Genomic DNA, 17,717 nt, shown 5'->3' with positions numbered 1-17,717 from the left:
CTAACTCTATCATCTCTGAGTTATCCTTTGTAAGAACATTTTTCTAAATAAAACTTGGGGACTTCCCTCATGGTCTAGGGGTTAAGACTCCCCACTTCCACTGAAAGGGGCATGGTTTTGATACTTGGTTGGAGAACTAAGATCCTGCATGCCATGTGGCATGGCCATAAATAAATAAATAAAACTTAAAACCCACCATGCCATTGCCACCATGTGCCCCTTTCAATGGTGAACTAGTATTTAGAGTTAGGATCCATGTGGTTTTGCATAATGTAGACCTCACTTGATGATTATGATTCAATGCTGAGCTCAATCATACTGGGTTCTTAAGGTCCATGAGTAAACAGTTTCTCTCACCACAGGATTGCTCCTACAGGTTCGAGATGATATATCTACTCTTGTTAATCTTATTGAAACCTAATCAACATATTTTTCTATTTAACTAAATACTTTATAATTAAAGTGTCTTTGATGTACAATGTTAGTTTCAGGTGTTCAACATAGTGGTTCCATATTTTCATAGGTTATATGTCATTTAAAGCTACTATAAATTATTGGCTATATTCCCTGCACAGTACAATATCCTTGTGGGTTTTTTATTTTGTACGTAGTACTTTGTACCTTTTAACTCTTAGCCTATCTTGTCCCTCCTCCCTCCCCTCTATCCACTGGTAGCCACTAGTGTGTTCTCCGTATCTGTGAGTCTATTCCTATTGTGTTCATATTGTTTATATACTCATATACATTCATATTGTTTCACTTCTTTAGACTCCACATATAAGCAAAAGCATATTTTATTTTTCTCTATCTGATATACTTCACTAAGCAGAATATCCTTCAGGTCAATTCATGTTGTTCAAAGTGGCAAAATTTTATACTTTTCAAGGCCAATATTCAATTGTACATATATACACACCACATCTTTTTTTTATCTATTCATCTGTCAATGAACACCTAGATTGCCACCAGATCTTAACCATTGTAAAATTGATGCTGCTATGAGCATTAGGGTACATGTATATTTTCAAATTAGAAACCTATCCTACTTTTAAACATTACTTTTAATAGTACACAATAGCCTCAGGAATGTCTTCTCTGATCATCCACTGTATTGTCCTCTCCACAAACAACAAAAACATAGTCCGACCTAATATCAACTGCCTCTCTGGCATACTTATCTTAATTGCAATTTTACATGTAAATTTGATTCTTATTATCTGTGGCAGTTATGTTCCATAAAGTTTCCATGAATGCTAAATTAGCAAATACTGAACCATTATTTCTAAGGAAAATAAAGAATTAGGTTTTTCATGAGCCTTTAGTGACATTTGCATCATCCAATTGAAAAAAGCTTTCTTTGTCTTAAGTGTGCTTCTTTTAAATACACCTTATTTAGTATGTGTTGTTGATTCAATAGCATTGAACACATGTGTTCAGTCATTGACCCAGGAAGATCCCACACTCTGTGGAGCAGCTAAGCCCATGTGCCACAACTATTGAGCCTGTGCCTTGGAGTCCAGGAACTGTAACTACTGAGATCTCAAGTCACAACTACTGAAGCCCATGTGCCCTGGAGTCCACGCTCCACAGCAAGAGAAGCCATTGCAATGAGAAGGCCAGACTCTGCAGCTAGAGAGCAGCCCCAGCTTACCGCAACTAGAGAAAAGCCCGCACAGCAATGAAGACTCAGCACAGCCATAAATAAATAAAGAGATAGATAAAAAAGAATCTAAAAGTAAACACTCACTTTTTCCTACTGTAATTTTGACCATCCATTGGTCTTAAATGACAGTCTAGATTATTTTGACTTTCTATTGTTAGCATTCACATTTGACCCTGGTTTTTCTCTTCCACCTTATCTCCTAGCAAAATCCTCTCACTGTATTCCCAAGGTACACTGTATGTTCTTGTGTGTCCCTGTTCTTATAAGCAAGGTGCTTTCCCAAAAGAGAGTCTCTGATTTTCTTCACAAGACTCCTTTCTTACTTGTTTGTCAAGTATCAGTCTTGCTCAAGCATCAGTCTCTTACCTCCAATCCTGCTTCCATCCCTGGGGTCAATTTTGTCTATGTATGTTCTTATGGTATTATGACAATTCTTAAAACCCCTGCTGCTTCAGGGATCAATTCCCTGTCTGTCTCTTCTCTAGGGATGGAATTCTGTCTTCTTTTCTTCATATCTCTCATGGGTTCTGACTTACAGTGATAAACTTGTTACTGTTTGTAAAATAAATGCCTCTTTGATGAATTCTTCCAGTGAATGAATGGATGAATGAATGAATGCACACTGGGCTAGAATTGGAATACTAAGCAAATTTCTATCATAAAGGATATATGAATGAGGCTAATAAAATTTAATAGCCTTTTTACTTTTTATTTGGCATATATGTGCTATGTGGACTCTGTAATAGCATAATCCTGCTATTCAAGTTTGTAGAGCTTTAGATCCTAATTCAGTCAGTTCAGTTCAGTTCAGTCGCTCAGTTGTCTCTGACTCTTTGTGACTCCATGAATTGCAGCATGCCAGGCCTCCCTGTCCATCACCAACTCCCGGAGTTCACTCAAATTCACATCCATCGAGTCAGTGATGCCATCCAGCCGTCTCATCCTCTGTCCTCCCCTTCTCCTCCTGCCCACAATCCCTCCCAGCATCAGAGTCTTTTCCAATGAGTCAACTCTTCACATGAGGTGGCCAAAGTACTGGAGTTTCAGCTTTAGCATCAATCCTTCCAAAGAAATCCCAGGACCTATCTCCTTTAGAATGGACTGGTTGGATCTCCTTGAAGTCCAAGGGACTGTCAACAGTCTTCTTCAACACCACAGTTCAAAAGCATCAATTCTTCAGTGCTCAGCTTTCTTCACAGTCCAACACTCACGTCCATACATGACCACTGGAAAAACCATAGCCTTGACTAGACGGACCTTTGTTGGCAAAGTAATGTCTCTGCTTTTGAATATACTATCTAAGTTGGTCATAACTTTCCTTCCAAGGAGTAAGCGTCTTTTAATTTCATGGCTGCAGTCACCATCTGCAGTGATTTTGGAGCCCCCAAAAATAAAGTCTGACACTGTTTCCACTGTTTCCCCATCTATTTCCCATGAAGTGATGGGACCAGATGCCATGATCTTCGTTTTCTGAATGTTGAGCTTTAAACCAACTTTTTCACTCTCCTCTTTCACTTTCATCAGGAGGCTTTTTAGTTCCTCTTCACTTTCTGCCATAAGGGTGGTGTCATCTGCATATCTGAGATTATTGATATTTCTCTCAGCAATCTGGATTCCAGCTTGTGCTTAGGTTAGTTAAAAAGCATCTTAATTATCACATATGTTACCTATTGCTCATCTGAGAAAGCATGAGAAAGATATTCTTGACAAATATAAGAACATGTATAAGGCAGTTGACCCATTCTGAGTATATTGTACTCTTGCTTCTAGGTCAGAATAATTTTTTAATAACACCTTGTTTCTGATAATTATATCAATGCAAGGTAGGTGAGAAGACTCTTGAGAGTCCCTTGGACTGCAAGGAGATCCAACCAGTCAATCCTAAAAGAAATCAACCCTGAATATCCATTGGAAGGACTGATGCCAAAGCTCCAATACTTTGGCCACCTGATGTGAAGAGCCAACACACTGGAAAAGACCCTGATGCTGGAAAAGATGCTGATGAGGGCAAGAGGGGGCAACACAGGATGAGATGGTTGGATGGCATTGTTGACTCAATGGACATGAGTTTGAGCAAACCTCAGGAGAGAGTAAAGGACAAGGAAGCCTGGTGTGCTGCAGTCCATGGGGTCACAAAGAGTCAGACATGACTGAGCAACTGAACAACAACAAGGTAGGTGATGGCAAAAGAAAAGCTTTACTAGAAACAAGTAACGTGAAAGTGTTAATAGCTCAGTTGTGTCCGACTCTTTGTGACTCCATGGACTGTAGCCCACCAGCCTTCTGTTTCCATGAAATCCTCCAGGCAAGAATACTGGAGTAGGCTGCCATTCCCTTCTCCAAGGAATCTTCCCAACCCAGAGGTGGAAACTGGGTCTTGCACATGACAGGCAGGTGCTTTACCATCTGAGCCACCAGGGAAGCATGTAAAGAAGTAAAGTCATGAGAAAATAATCTAACAATTGAAATAATGAACTGAAGATTATCTGCATATCAGTCAAAGATATCTTTGTGATAATCTGATAGGAGACTAAAAAACACTCTATACTTGAAACCATCTGCAGAGTCATGATTTATGTGTCTTTTTAATGATTAAGGCCTATTTATTTGCAGTGCTTTAATACTATGAAAAGGTCCTCAGTTCTCCAGAGGATGTGAAGGCAGAAGCAAGGATTACTCTTTCCCCAGATCCAGCCAGTCCTTTCCTGTACATCCATTATGTGGGGCCCAAGGATCCTGGTTTGTGGAGCATACCCAGACTGGAAATCAGAAAATCTGCTAGCTAATAGCTGTGCACTGCAGGTATATCATTTAATATGTATTTAGATTCTTTCTTGTGTGTAATATAACTCCTGATGTTAAAAATGCTGAAATAAAGCATATAATATAATACAAATAGTAAGGTAATACATAATAATATAAGAAGTATGCATAGTAGTAATATGCTGAATAGTACTAAAGTATATTGGAGAATTATACTAAAAATTCTTTCAAATAAAGTTACCCACTAAGAGCCCCGACGTATGAAGTGTCAGCAGAACTGATTTGCATCATGAAAAATACATTTGATTTAGTGAATGAAACATAGTTTAAATCAACTTTCCTAAATAATTACAGAGAATACATCAATTGAACCCATAATGTAGTAGTAGCTATGAGTTTTTCCTAATATCAAGGGATGCGGTTTCTGTACTTAGAATTAAAAAAAGAGTCAGTATTTCAACACAAATTAGTTATGTCACAATTAAAGGCCCTTTCTTGGACAATATATTTAAATATGGAAACAAGAACAAGATCTTAATACATAACTACATCACAAATTAATTGTGTTGGCCACTCCAGCTTATGATTGATATCCACTTAAATACTGATGGATGGGTCCCTGCTAGGGAATAAACATTTCAATATAGTGAATTGATTCTTACTAAGAAATAGATCTTTGAGCTTCATAAGAAGCTGGAGCTCATGAGGATCAAAATTTATAGAAGATTCTGGGATGTAAAAAAAATAGAACTAAATACTGGTACAAATGCCTAATCTTGGTATTTAGGAAGAAGAGTACAAGCTGTAATGATAATACATGTGTCCGTTCAAGTTCTGAGGATAAAATAAAGCAAATTATCAAAAGTAAAAAGATGTAGTAGATGACAGGGTAGTAATTGAGGGGTGAATTAAGCAAATGATGTGACTAATTAAGTAAAGACGTCTTTTTGCTCACTTAGACCACAATTCTGGTTTCTAGTATTTGATCTAGTATAGAATTTGTCCAAATGTTTTAAGTTTTTTAAATAAAAGCATTATTATTAATAGTTGTACTTGAATAAGTCAGAAAGAGATAGCCATAAGGATGTAAATGGATGATTGTTGAAATCTGAATATGAATTGCATATTTTATAATTACACACTCACTCACCTAGAGCCAAACATCCTGGAGGGTGAAGTCAAGTGGGCCTTAGGAAACATCACTATGGACAAAGCTAGTGGGGGTGATGAAATTCCAGTTGAGCTATTTCACATCCTAAAAGATTATGCTGTGAAAGTTCTGCACTCAATACGCCAGCAAATTTGGAAAACTCAGCAGTGGCCACAGGACTGGACAAGGTCAGTTTTCATTCCAATCCCAAAGAAAGGCAATGCCAAAGAATGCTCAAACTACCACACAATTGCACTCATCTCACATGCTAACAAAATAATGCTCAAAATTCTCCAAGCCAGACTTCAACAGTACATGAACCATGAACTTCCAGATGTTCAAGCTGGTTTTAGAAAAGGCAGAGGAACCAGAGATCAAATTGCCAACATCCATTAGATCATCGAAAAAGCAAGAGCGTTCCAGAAAAACATCTGCTTCTGCTTTATTGACTATGCCAAAACCTTTGACTGTGTGAATCAAAACAAGCTGCGGAAAATTCTTAGAGATGGGAATACCAGACCACCTTGCCTGCCTCCTGAGAAACCTGTATGCAGGTTAAGAAGCAACAGTTAGAACAGGACATGGAACAATGGACTGGTTCCAAATCGGGAAAGGAGTATGTCAAGGTTGTATATTGTCACCCTGCTTATTTAACTCATATGCAGCGTACATCATGGGAAACACTGGGCTGGATGAAGCACAAGCTGGAATCAAGATTGCCAGGAGAAATATCAATAACCTCAGATGTACAGATGATACCACCCTTATGGCAGAAAGCGAAGAACTAAAGAGCCTCTTGATGAAAGTGAAAGAGGAGAATGAAAAAGTTGGCTTTAAACTCTACATTCAGAAAACTAAAATCATGGCATCCAATCCCATCACTTCATGGCAAATAGATGGAGAAACAATGAAAACAGTGACAGACTTTATTCTGGGGGGCTCCAAAATCACTGCAGATGGTGACTGCAGCTGTGAAATTAAAAGATAATTGCTCCTTGGAAGAAAAGCTATGACCAACCTAAACAGCATATTAAAAAGCACAGGCATTACTTTGCCAACAAAGTTCCATCTAGTCAAAGCTATGATTTTTCCAGTAGTCATGTATGGATGTGAGAGTTGGATTATAAAGAAAGCTAAGCACTGAAGAATTAATGCTTTTGAATTGTGGTGTTGGAGAAGACTCTTGAGAGTCCCTAGGACTGCAAGGAGATCCAACCACTGAATCCTAAATGAAATCAATAATGAATATTCTTTGGAAGGATTGATGCTGAGGTTGAAGCTCCAATCTTTGGCCACCTGATGCAAAGAACTGACTCACTGGAAAAGACTCTGATGCTGGGAAATATTGAAGGCAGGAGGAGAAGGGGACGACAGAAAATGAGATGGTTGGATGGCATCATTGACTCGACGGACATGAGTTTGAGAAAGCTCGGGGAGTTGGTGATGGGCAGGGAAGCCTGGCTTGTTGCAGTCCATGGGGCCACAAAGAGTTGAAAAGGACTGAGTGACTGAACTGAAATGATTTTATAATTATAAAAGTATATACATTATGCACAATATTTTATGTATATAAACTTTCCCAAATAGCTGTCTATATGATACTTGTGTAAAAATTTCTTGTTCTGAGGAGTTATATGTTGCAGTACTTACAGGTCAAGAGTCATAACGTCAGTGACTTATCCTCAAATATTTCCATAGAAATAAATAAACAAGTGATTGTTTCAGTTGATTTATGAAATTTACTAAGAGTTTCATTTTCAAGGTCATTGCATGTTTTTCTCTGCAAATTTAGATTCTTCTGTTCAGTTTCTCTTGATCTACTTCTTATATATTTTCAGCTATTTTAAGATCTAATAATTGATCTTTCATACTCCTTATGAGTTTGCTATCACATGCAAAGATTTCTTTTTGCATGTACTGGATGGTAGTCACCATCAAAGCAGAAATACTCTCACCTTCTGAATCAAAGTCAATTCTCGATTAAAGCTACAAAATTAATTAAATTAAGCTCAAAAATAACGGAAAGTTAAACATTCTATTACAGGGACAACAACATAATAAAACCATTATAATATATCAATGGAAACTACTAGAAATAAATAAAATATATCCTCTTAATTTTTTAAAATCTACAGTTACAAGGATGAATATTTTTTCACTCTTTTTGATATTATGCAAATTAAATGTCCAGTCTTTATGTAAAATTCTAAGGATTCTATATACAGTAATCAGAAGTTAGATGGTGATAAAAATATTGTTTAAAAATCACAAGCAGATGTGTCTTTGAGGAAGCATTCAATTTACTGTGATGAAAGCAATAAATTTTCTGAGCAGTAAAATGAAATTCATCAGATGGCTTCTGCTTTTTGACTAAATTCAACTCCTATAGGAGGAATTCACTGGATTGAGTAAATTGAACAGGAAATCAGCTCTAAATAGCTTTCTAAAAGTATGGTAATTTCTACTGTTAGTATAATTTTGTGATCTGCATAAAACCAGGGAATGAGAAACTCACATATAATGTGTAGGGTCCTTATGGCTGATGATTAATTATCAACAATTATTTTGGCAAGCTGAAGTTGTTCCCTGCTTGCTTGCATCCATTGTAACCACATTTTATTGAAAATCATAATGAATTTATGCCTTTTCAGCAAGGTCTATGGAACAAAATCATTTGTTTTCTGTGGGCTGTTGAAGTGGAATTGTATTGTTGTTACTATCAATTATTGTTCCCCTCCTTGTTTCTTCAATGTCACACTGTGAGTTGCCAGGCTTTGTCACTGACAGCGTTACTTCCTCTGGCAAAAGATTTCTAAATCCTGATTTAAGAAAAAATTAGTTACTCTTCCTTTAATCTCTTGTTGTTGTTCAGTCATTCAGTCGTGTCTGACTCCTTGTGACCGTGGACTGTAGCACGCTAGGCTTCCCTGTCCTTCACCATCTCCCAGAGCTTGCTCAAACTCATGTCCATTGAGTCAGTGATGCCATCCAACCATCTCATCCACTATCGTTGCCTTCTCCTCCTACCTTCAATATTTCCCAGCATCAGAGTCTTTTCCAGTGAGTCAGTTCTTTGCATCAGGTGGCCGAAGATTGGAGCTTCAGCCTCAGCATGAGTCCTTCCAAAGAATATTCATTATTGATTTCACTTAGGATTCACTGGTTGGATCTCCTTGCAGTCTTGGGACTCTCAAGAGTCTTCTCCAATACCACAGTTCAAAAGCATCAATTCTTCAGTGCTCAGCTTTCTTTATAGTCCAACTCTCACATCCATACATGACTACTAGAAAAACCATAGCTCTGACTAGACAGAACTTTGCTGGCAAAGTAATGTCTCTGCTTCTTAAAATCCTGTCTGGATTTGTCATCGCTTAAGCTGCTAATTTAAAATCTAAAATAAATCATGTATTTGATCTTGCATCACAGAACTAAATATGAAACCCAAGGCCACAAATATTTACTCACATTTTTTTTTAGACATTTTATAGTTCTACACTTACTTTGAGATCTAGAATCCATTTTGAATTATTTTTTGTAAATGACATGAAGTATGTGTCAAGGTTTTGTTTTGTTTTGCATGTGGATTTCTGTTACAGCATCCTGTTTCCATTGAATTATGTTTGTGCATTTGCCAAAACATCAGTTGACAATATTTTTTTGTCTATTTACAATCTCTCTCTTCTGTTCTACTGACATATATATATGTATATATATTTATACATATATATATATATACACTCCATTTTTTTGTATTCTACTGATATATATATATATATATATATATATATATAAAACCCTAGTTATATATACATAACTCCAATTTCTTCAATACCACACTGTCCCAATTTGAGGAGCTTTATAGTAAGCTATGGAGAATGCAATGGCAACCCACTCCAGTACTCTTGCCTGGAAAATCCCATGGATGGGGAGCCTGGTGGGCTGTTGTCTATGGGGTCACACAGAGTCAGACACGACTGAAGTGACTTAGCAGCAGCAGCAGCAGCAGCATAGTAAGCTACAATATTACCTGGCCTGTAATACTTAGATCAAGCAATGGGAGTTCTACTTGAGTGTTCAAATCAGTTCATAGAAGTTAAGAATTATTTTAGCTATTTATTTATTTTGCCTTTCCAACGTACTTTAGAATTACCTTTTCAATATCAACAAGTATTTCTTGGGTTTTGATTGAGATTGCTTTGACTTCATAGACCAAATTATGGGGGGTGGGGGGTGAGGAATGGCATATTAATAATATATAGTCTTTCAACATATACCCAATTGCTGTTGTTGTTTACTTGCCAAGTTGTTTCTGACTCTTTGCTACTGCATGGACTGCAGCACACCAGGATTCCCTGTCCATCACTATCTCCCAGAGTTTGCTCAAACTCATGTCCATTGAGTCAGTGATAACATCCAACCAATTCATCCTCTTTCTCTCTTCTCCTCCTGCCCTCAGTCTTTCCCTGCATCAAAGTCTTTTCCAATGAGTCCACGCTTTACATCAGGTGGCCAAAGTTTTGGAGCTTCAGCTTCAATATTGAAAAATGAAAGTGATAACCGTTCAGTTGTGCCCAACTCTATGTGACCCCATGAACTGGTGCCTACCAAACTCCTCTGTCCATGGAATTCTCCAAGCAAGAATACTGGTGTGGGTTGCCATGCCCTTCTCCAGGGGATCTTCCTGACCCAGGGATCAAACTCAGGTCTCCTGCATTGCAGGCAGAGCCTTTACCGTTTGAGCTACCAGGGAAGATTTAGCTTCATCATTAGCCCTTCCAATGAATATTCAGAGCTGATTTCCTTTAGGATTGACTACTCTTATTTCCTTGCAGTCCAAAGGACTCTCAAGATCCTTCTCCAGCACCACAATTTGAAAGCATCAATTCTGCAGCCCTCAGTCTTCTTTATAGTTCAGTTCTCACATCCATACACGACTACTGGAAAATCATAACCTTGACTATATGGACTTATGCTGGCAAAGTGATATCTCTACTCCTTAATATGCTGTCTAGATTTGTCATAGCTTTCCTTCCAAGGAACAAGCATCTTTTAATTCCATGGTGGCAGTCACCATCTACAGTGATTTTGGAGCCCAAGAAAATAAAATCTGTCACTGTTTCCACTTTTTCCCCTTCTATTTGCCATGAAGTGATGGGACCAGATGCCATGATCTTAGTTTTTTTATAATTAATTTCAAGCCAACTTTTTTTTCCCCTCCCCTTTCACTTTCATCAAGAGGGTCTTCAGTTCCTCTTTGCTTTCTGCCATTAGTATAGTATAATCTCTTTATTTATGGTTGTTAATATTTCTGTTGGCAATCTTGATTCCAGTTTGTGATTCATCCGGCTCGGCATCTCACATGATATACTCTGCATATAGGGCTTCCCTGTGGCTCAGAGGTTAAAGCGTCTGCCTCCAATGCAGTAGACCTGGGTTCGATCCCTGGATCAGGGAAGATCCCCTGGAGAAGGAAATGGTAACCCACTCCAGTATTCTCGCCTGGAGAATACCAAGGACGGAGAAGCCTGGTAGGCTACAGTCCACGGGGTCACAAAGAGTTGGACACGACGAGCGACATCACTTTCACTTTCACTCTGCATGTAAGTTAAATAAGCAGGGCGACAATACAGCCTTGACATACTTCTTTCCTAATTTTGAATCCATCTGTTGGTCCATGTCCGGTTCTAATTGTTGCTTCTTTTCCTGCATATAGGTTTCTCAGGAGACAGGTTAGGTGGTCTGGTATTCCCATCTCTTAAAAATTTTCCGGTTTGTTGTGATCCATGCAGTCAAAGACTAGCATATTGCATGAAGCAGAAGTAGATGTTCTTCTGGAATTCCCTTGCTTTCTTTATGATCCAATGAATGCTGGCAATTTGATTTCTGGTTCTTCTGCCTCTTCTCAATCCAGCTTATACATCTTGAAGTTTTCAGTTCACATAATGCTGAATCCCAGCTTGAAGGATTTGGGGCAGCATGTGAAATGAGTGCAGTTGTACAGTAGTTTGAACATTCTTTGGTATTGCCCTTCTTTGGGATTGTAATGAAAACTGACCTTTTCCAGTCCTGTGACCACTGCTGAGTTTTCCAAATTTTCTGATATGTTGAGTGCAGCACTTTAACAGGACTATCTTTTAGGATTCCAAATAGCTCAGTTGGACTTCCATCACTTCCACTAGCTTCTCTGGTGGCTCATACAGTAGAGAATCTGCCTGCAATGCAGGAGAACTGGGTTCAATCCCTAGGTCAGGAAGAGCTCCTGAAGAAGAAAATGGCTACCCACTCCAGTATTCTTACCTGGAGAATGCTATGGACCGAGGATCCTGGTGGACTATATAGAGTCTATGAGGTCCCAAAGAGTTGGATGCAGCTGAGTGACTAACACATATAATCCAATATATCTCTCCAATTATTTATACCTTCTTTGGTTTCTCTAATCAATATACTATATATTATGCATATAGGTCTGCACATAATTTATTAAGTGTATCAGTTCAGTTCAGTCACTCAGTTGTGTCCGACTCTTTGCGACCCCATGAATCGCAGCATGCCAGGCCTCCCTGTCCATCACAAACTCCCGGAGTTCACTCAGACTCACATCCATCGAGTCAGTGATGCCATCCAGCCATCTCATCCTCTGTCGTCCCCTTCTCCTCCTGCCCACAATCCCTCCCAGCATCAGAGTCTTTTCCAATGAGTCAACTCTTTGCATGAGGTGGCCAAAGTACTGGAGTTTCAGCTTTAGCATCATTCCTTCCAAAGAAATCCCAGGGCTGATCTCCTTCAGAATGGACTGGTTGGATCTCCTTGTAGTCCAAGGGACTCTCAAGAGTCTTCTCCAACACCACACTTCAAAAGCATCAATTCTTCGGCCTTCAGCCTTCTTCACAGTCCAACTCTCACATCCATACATGACCACTGGAAAAACCATAGCCTTGTGTATAGTCAACTACTATTTTTTTGAGTTATTGCAGATATGACTGATTTTAAATTTTAGATTTTAATTGGTCATTGCTAATAAACAGAATGCAAATAACAGGTATTTTAGGAACCCTGCTAAACTCACTTTTTAATTCTACGATTTTCTTTCTTTCTTTCTTTCTTTTTGTACTTTCCTCTGTATTGTCTACAAACATGGTGTCTCTGAATAAAATAGTTTCTTTCTTGCTTTCTAATCTGCATACTTATTATTTAATTTTTTTGCCATATTGCACCAGCTAGGATTTCCAACACAATTTTGAATTGTGGATGAGGACGGATGAGAAGTAATACCTTGGCCTTGGTCTGCATCTTAGTAGGAAAGCTTTCAATATCTTATCATTAAGTATTTTATTAGCTATAGATTCTTCATAGATGTCTTTCACTAGTTAGGAAGAATGATTATTATCTCGATCAGAATTTTTTTTTTTATCTTGGATAAGGATGTTTTGAGGTCTTTGTCCAAAATTCATTTGTCTACTCCATCTTTCTTTTGGTAAATGTTTATATGATATTACATGCATGCTCAGTCACTCAGTCATGTCTGACTCTTTGTGATCATATGGACTGCATCCTGACAGGCTCCTCTATCCATGGAATTTTCCAGGCAAGAGCCTTGGAGCCTCTTGCATCTCCTGCATTGGCAGGTGGATTCTTTACTGCTGCGCCACCTGGGAAGCCTGTTATATTGTATATCTCTCTCCATTATTTCAAATCTACCTGAATCTTTGTTTTCAAGTGGCTTCTTGTAGACAGCATGCAGTTGGATCTCACTTTTACAGCTTTTCTGATAGCTTTTGTCTTTTAACTGGTGTGTTTGGAACATTTGCATTTAAAACAACTACAGATAGAGTTGGATTAAAAATCTGGCTGTCATCTTCTTTTTGCTATTGGCATTTTGGCTTTCCAGATTTTTAAGGTACATAATTCTGTGGCGTTACAGATGTTGAGCTTGTAAGTTTTCTGTTGTTTGTAAATCCTCATTTGTTTGTTTAATTGCCTTGTTTCAAAATAGAGACTATTTAGGGTGATTACAAACTGGGCTGTTAGCTCTGCCATTTTGCTGCCAGCTGAGCCACTATATTTCACTATGAAAATTGTTCCATTTATGAATCACACTAATAAGAAAAATATACATTATGCATGATTACTTAGTTCTTCTAATCTGCTAATATGGCTTGATTACCAGTATAGTTTTTACAAAATCTAAGGTACTTTTCCTTATATTTCCTATTCACAAGGTAATTTAAGCAGCAAAAAAATATTATTCCCAATTTGAGATTTTACACATATGACAAAGCCTAAAGTCAGACTCCATGGAAAAGCACAGTAATATAAAGCACAGACTCTGGAGGCAGACTGCTGCATTCACATTTGTGTTCTGTCAAATTATTGGAAGTGCTCCATCATTGTGTCTTATCTTTCTCATCTGTTAAATATGATGATAATATTAGTACCATAGAGTTTTGTGAGTATCAAATCACTTTTTCTTTATACAACTCATAAAATATCCAATATGTGTTAGTTAAAAAACAAACATTACTTCTGTAGTCATCATATTAATTTTATGAGACAGGCAGTTTTGCAATCAATTGTATCTTACAATGAGAATACATAGCATCAGAGTATACTTAATACTCCTGAGACTAAACATCTTTTGTTGCCAGAGGCATAATGTTAATTCAACCCGCAAAGAAGAAAACTTTAAATGTTTAAATGAAGATTTTTGGTATTAAAGAAATGCTGTCACATCATTCGTTATCATTAATACTTTGGAAAATATTTCATAGACAATAAAATTGAATGAACCACTGGAATAAAAGAAGAAGAAAGCTCTGAGTTTCTAGTTTTATTTTAACTTTTAGATTTAGAGTCCGTCTTTGTTGTCTATAATGGAATGTTTATGATAAAAGAGAATATCATTAAAATGCATTTAAACCCAAATATCCAAACTCTTGTGAATTACAAACAGGGCTGGAAAATTTATGATAGCTTCATGAATAATAACTATAACCATTACTTTGAATCTCCATTATTCATGCTTTGCTAGAAGAGTCTCATGGAATTTCATTATATGATAGTTCCTTTCAAAAAAAGTCTAGGGACAAGTTGAACTTATCTACTTAAATTAAAACCTAGCAGAACATTATTTTATTAGAATATTAAATCCAAAGTTTCCATTACAGTTATATCCTTTAATTTTAGAAAATATAATAGGAGCAAAAATCCTTAATGAGAAATAATATTTTCTGTTAAAATATTAGTATTTACACTCGAGGCAATTTAAACTGTATAACAAAAATCACAGAACTGTAATTTGGTTCCTTGTTCTCCTACCTCTAACTACAGAAAAGATTTATGTATTCTTGGGGAGCTTTATTCTTCTGTTGTTAAGAATCTCCTCTACTCTTCTCAAATTTCTGACCCATCATTGTCCAATGGACTCAGAAATATTCATTTCAGAATATCTAGTGCCAGATATACTTTCTGGCACTGAAGATGCCACGGAGAAAAACACAGATAAAATCCCAGGCTCATGAATCTTTATCCTAGGGGGAAGGGTTGCAAAGAGTGAGCCCTAATTTAAACACTAAACACAATATTACAGAAGACCAACTCTGCTTCACTGGTAACTGAGAAGGAAACAAAAAGGAACTGCTCCACTTCTGATAATTTCATCCATCCGTTCCTCTTTCCTGTTCTGAAGAACCTGGTGCCTTCCTATTGTTTAAGGCTTACCTCATCTTCTGTTTTCTCATGCAATGCACTCTCTTCATTGTCCAGTCTATATCCTATCACTTTTTTCTCAGTTTATTTATTTTTAATTGAAGGGTAATTGCTTTACAATATTGTGTTGGTTTCTGCCATACATCAACATGAATCAGTCATAGGTACACATATCCCCTCTCCCTCTTGAACCTGTCACCTCTTACCCCTTCCCATCCCTTAGGTTGTTACAGAGCCCCAGTTTGAGTACACTGAGTAATACAGCACATCCCCATTGGCTATATACTTTACATATGGTAGGGTGTATGTGTCCATGATACTCTCTCCATTCATCCCACCCTGCTTCCTCCCCACGTCCTATGTCCATAAGTTTGCTCTCTATATCTGCATCTCCATTGCTACATCTTTCTAGATCCCATATATTTGCATTTATATCTATATACTATCACTTTCAAACATTTTCTCTTCTAGCTACTTTCTAGCAGAACACCAATGAACTTAAGGTCTCTCCCATCTTATGCTCCCTTTTCACATCAGAACGTGTGTGTATGTGTGTGTGTGTGTGTGTGTGTGAAAGAGACATACACACACACATACACTTTCAGTCTCTACTTCCTCACCTTCTAACTCCTCAAATTATCATAAATTTGGTTTTTAGTCTGTAAAATGTTCTCACCAATCAGCAATTACATATAAATTGGAAAATCTAAAGGACACTTAAAATTCAAAGGAAAAAAGAAAAACCTGACAATCCAGCAGAAGAAATAAAAGAAGGTGATTAAGAAGGAGCTTTTTATGTGAATTGTGTGGCTTCTATTAACTACTATTAACCCACACAATTCACAATTTTAAGTGCGGATTCTTAATTATGGGTCATATTTTCACCATTCTTTAAAGGTCTAGGACTTTTTATGACTGCCTGATGGAAACTGTGAACAATATATTATGTCAATTTGAGTTTACATTTACTTCTTTTTAAAGTTCCCAGGAAATAAGCTAAATTGCAGATTAATTCACCTGATCTTTCTAAGTCTAGTCTTTTTAAGTTTAGTCTAGAGTTTCATTTATTCTAAAGTTTAGTTCTGACTCCTAATGGGGGAATATTCTACAATCTTCATGGCACATCCAAGTGAGGAATGAAGCCAGAACCTCACCACTTCTGAGCCCTGAGGACCTCTCTCCCTTACCTCCACTCAGCCTCGAGTCTTACAGAGTCAACCACAGCAAGTGTGCAGCATGAGAGTGTGAGTGTAAAGTCGCTCAGTCGTGTCTGACTCTTTGCGACCCCATGGACCATAGCCCGCCAGGCTCCTCTGTCCATGGAATTTTTCAGGCAAGAGTTCTGGAGTGGGTTGCCATTTCCTTCCTCCAGGGGATCTCCCAACCCAGGATCAAACCTGGGTCTCCCCCATTGCAGGCAGACGCTTTACCATCTGAGCCACCATGGGAAGCCCATAGCACTTGGCAAATCAACCTGGGGGACAGGCTCACAGACATCCAGATGCTGACTCTATACAGCTGTATTGTTTCTTGGAAATTCCCAATCAATTTTGCAGCCAGGAATTCTATTTCTCCCCATTAGTTCAATGAGATTGTTCTTTCTACTGGTATATTTCCTTCCTATGTTGTGGTCTGAAAAGGTCTCCCTGTCCAGAGAGGTGATCATGTGGTTTCCTTGATCTAAATATCATAGTGTACATCCAAACAGGTTGCTTCATATGTTTTATTTTATTTCTGTTTATGTCATAAACTGAAGCCCAAGTTCTAGCTAAAGAAAAAAATCAGTGGACCTATCTCATGGATTATAATTTTCAAAATTAAAGGTACCTTCTTGATAGGATATAAATGATTTAATCACTTTGTTGCTGCTTTCCAGTTGCTTAGTTGTATCCAACTGTTTGTGAACCTATGGACTGCAGCATGCCAGGCTCCTCTGTCCTCCACTGTCTCCCAGAGTTTGCTCAAATTCATGTCCATTGAGTTGGTGATGCCATCTAATAATCTTATCCTCTGCTGCCCTCTTCTCCTTTTGCCTTCAATCTTTCCAAGTATCAGGGTCTTTTCCAATAAGTCAGCTCTTCACATCAGGTGGCCAAAGAATTGGAACTTAATGACTTTAATATGTATATTTTTTAAAGATATCAGAGAATTTTTGATTAAAAAAGAACTAGATTTTAAAATTCCTAAGACAGTTGAAAATGGCTTGCTCTTGTCTTCCTTGGCACACCAATTCTAGGGGCAAGCTGAGGACTGAGGGTGAGGCAAGAAAGAGTTAACTGTGGGGAAGGGAAACCTGGAAAGTTTTAGAAAATCACATATGTTAATAATAAATTAACATGTTAGTCTCAAATGCATGGGTAGGTTTCCAGAATTCAATGCTGCTTAGTATTGGCATCAGTGATTTTATATGTTTAAAACCATTTGTCTTGTCAACTC

Source organism: Bos taurus, chromosome 9, assembly GCF_002263795.3.
Source record: "Bos taurus isolate L1 Dominette 01449 registration number 42190680 breed Hereford chromosome 9, ARS-UCD2.0, whole genome shotgun sequence".
Lineage (NCBI taxonomy): Eukaryota > Metazoa > Chordata > Mammalia > Artiodactyla > Bovidae > Bos > Bos taurus.
This window is presented reverse-complemented; position numbering follows the sequence as displayed.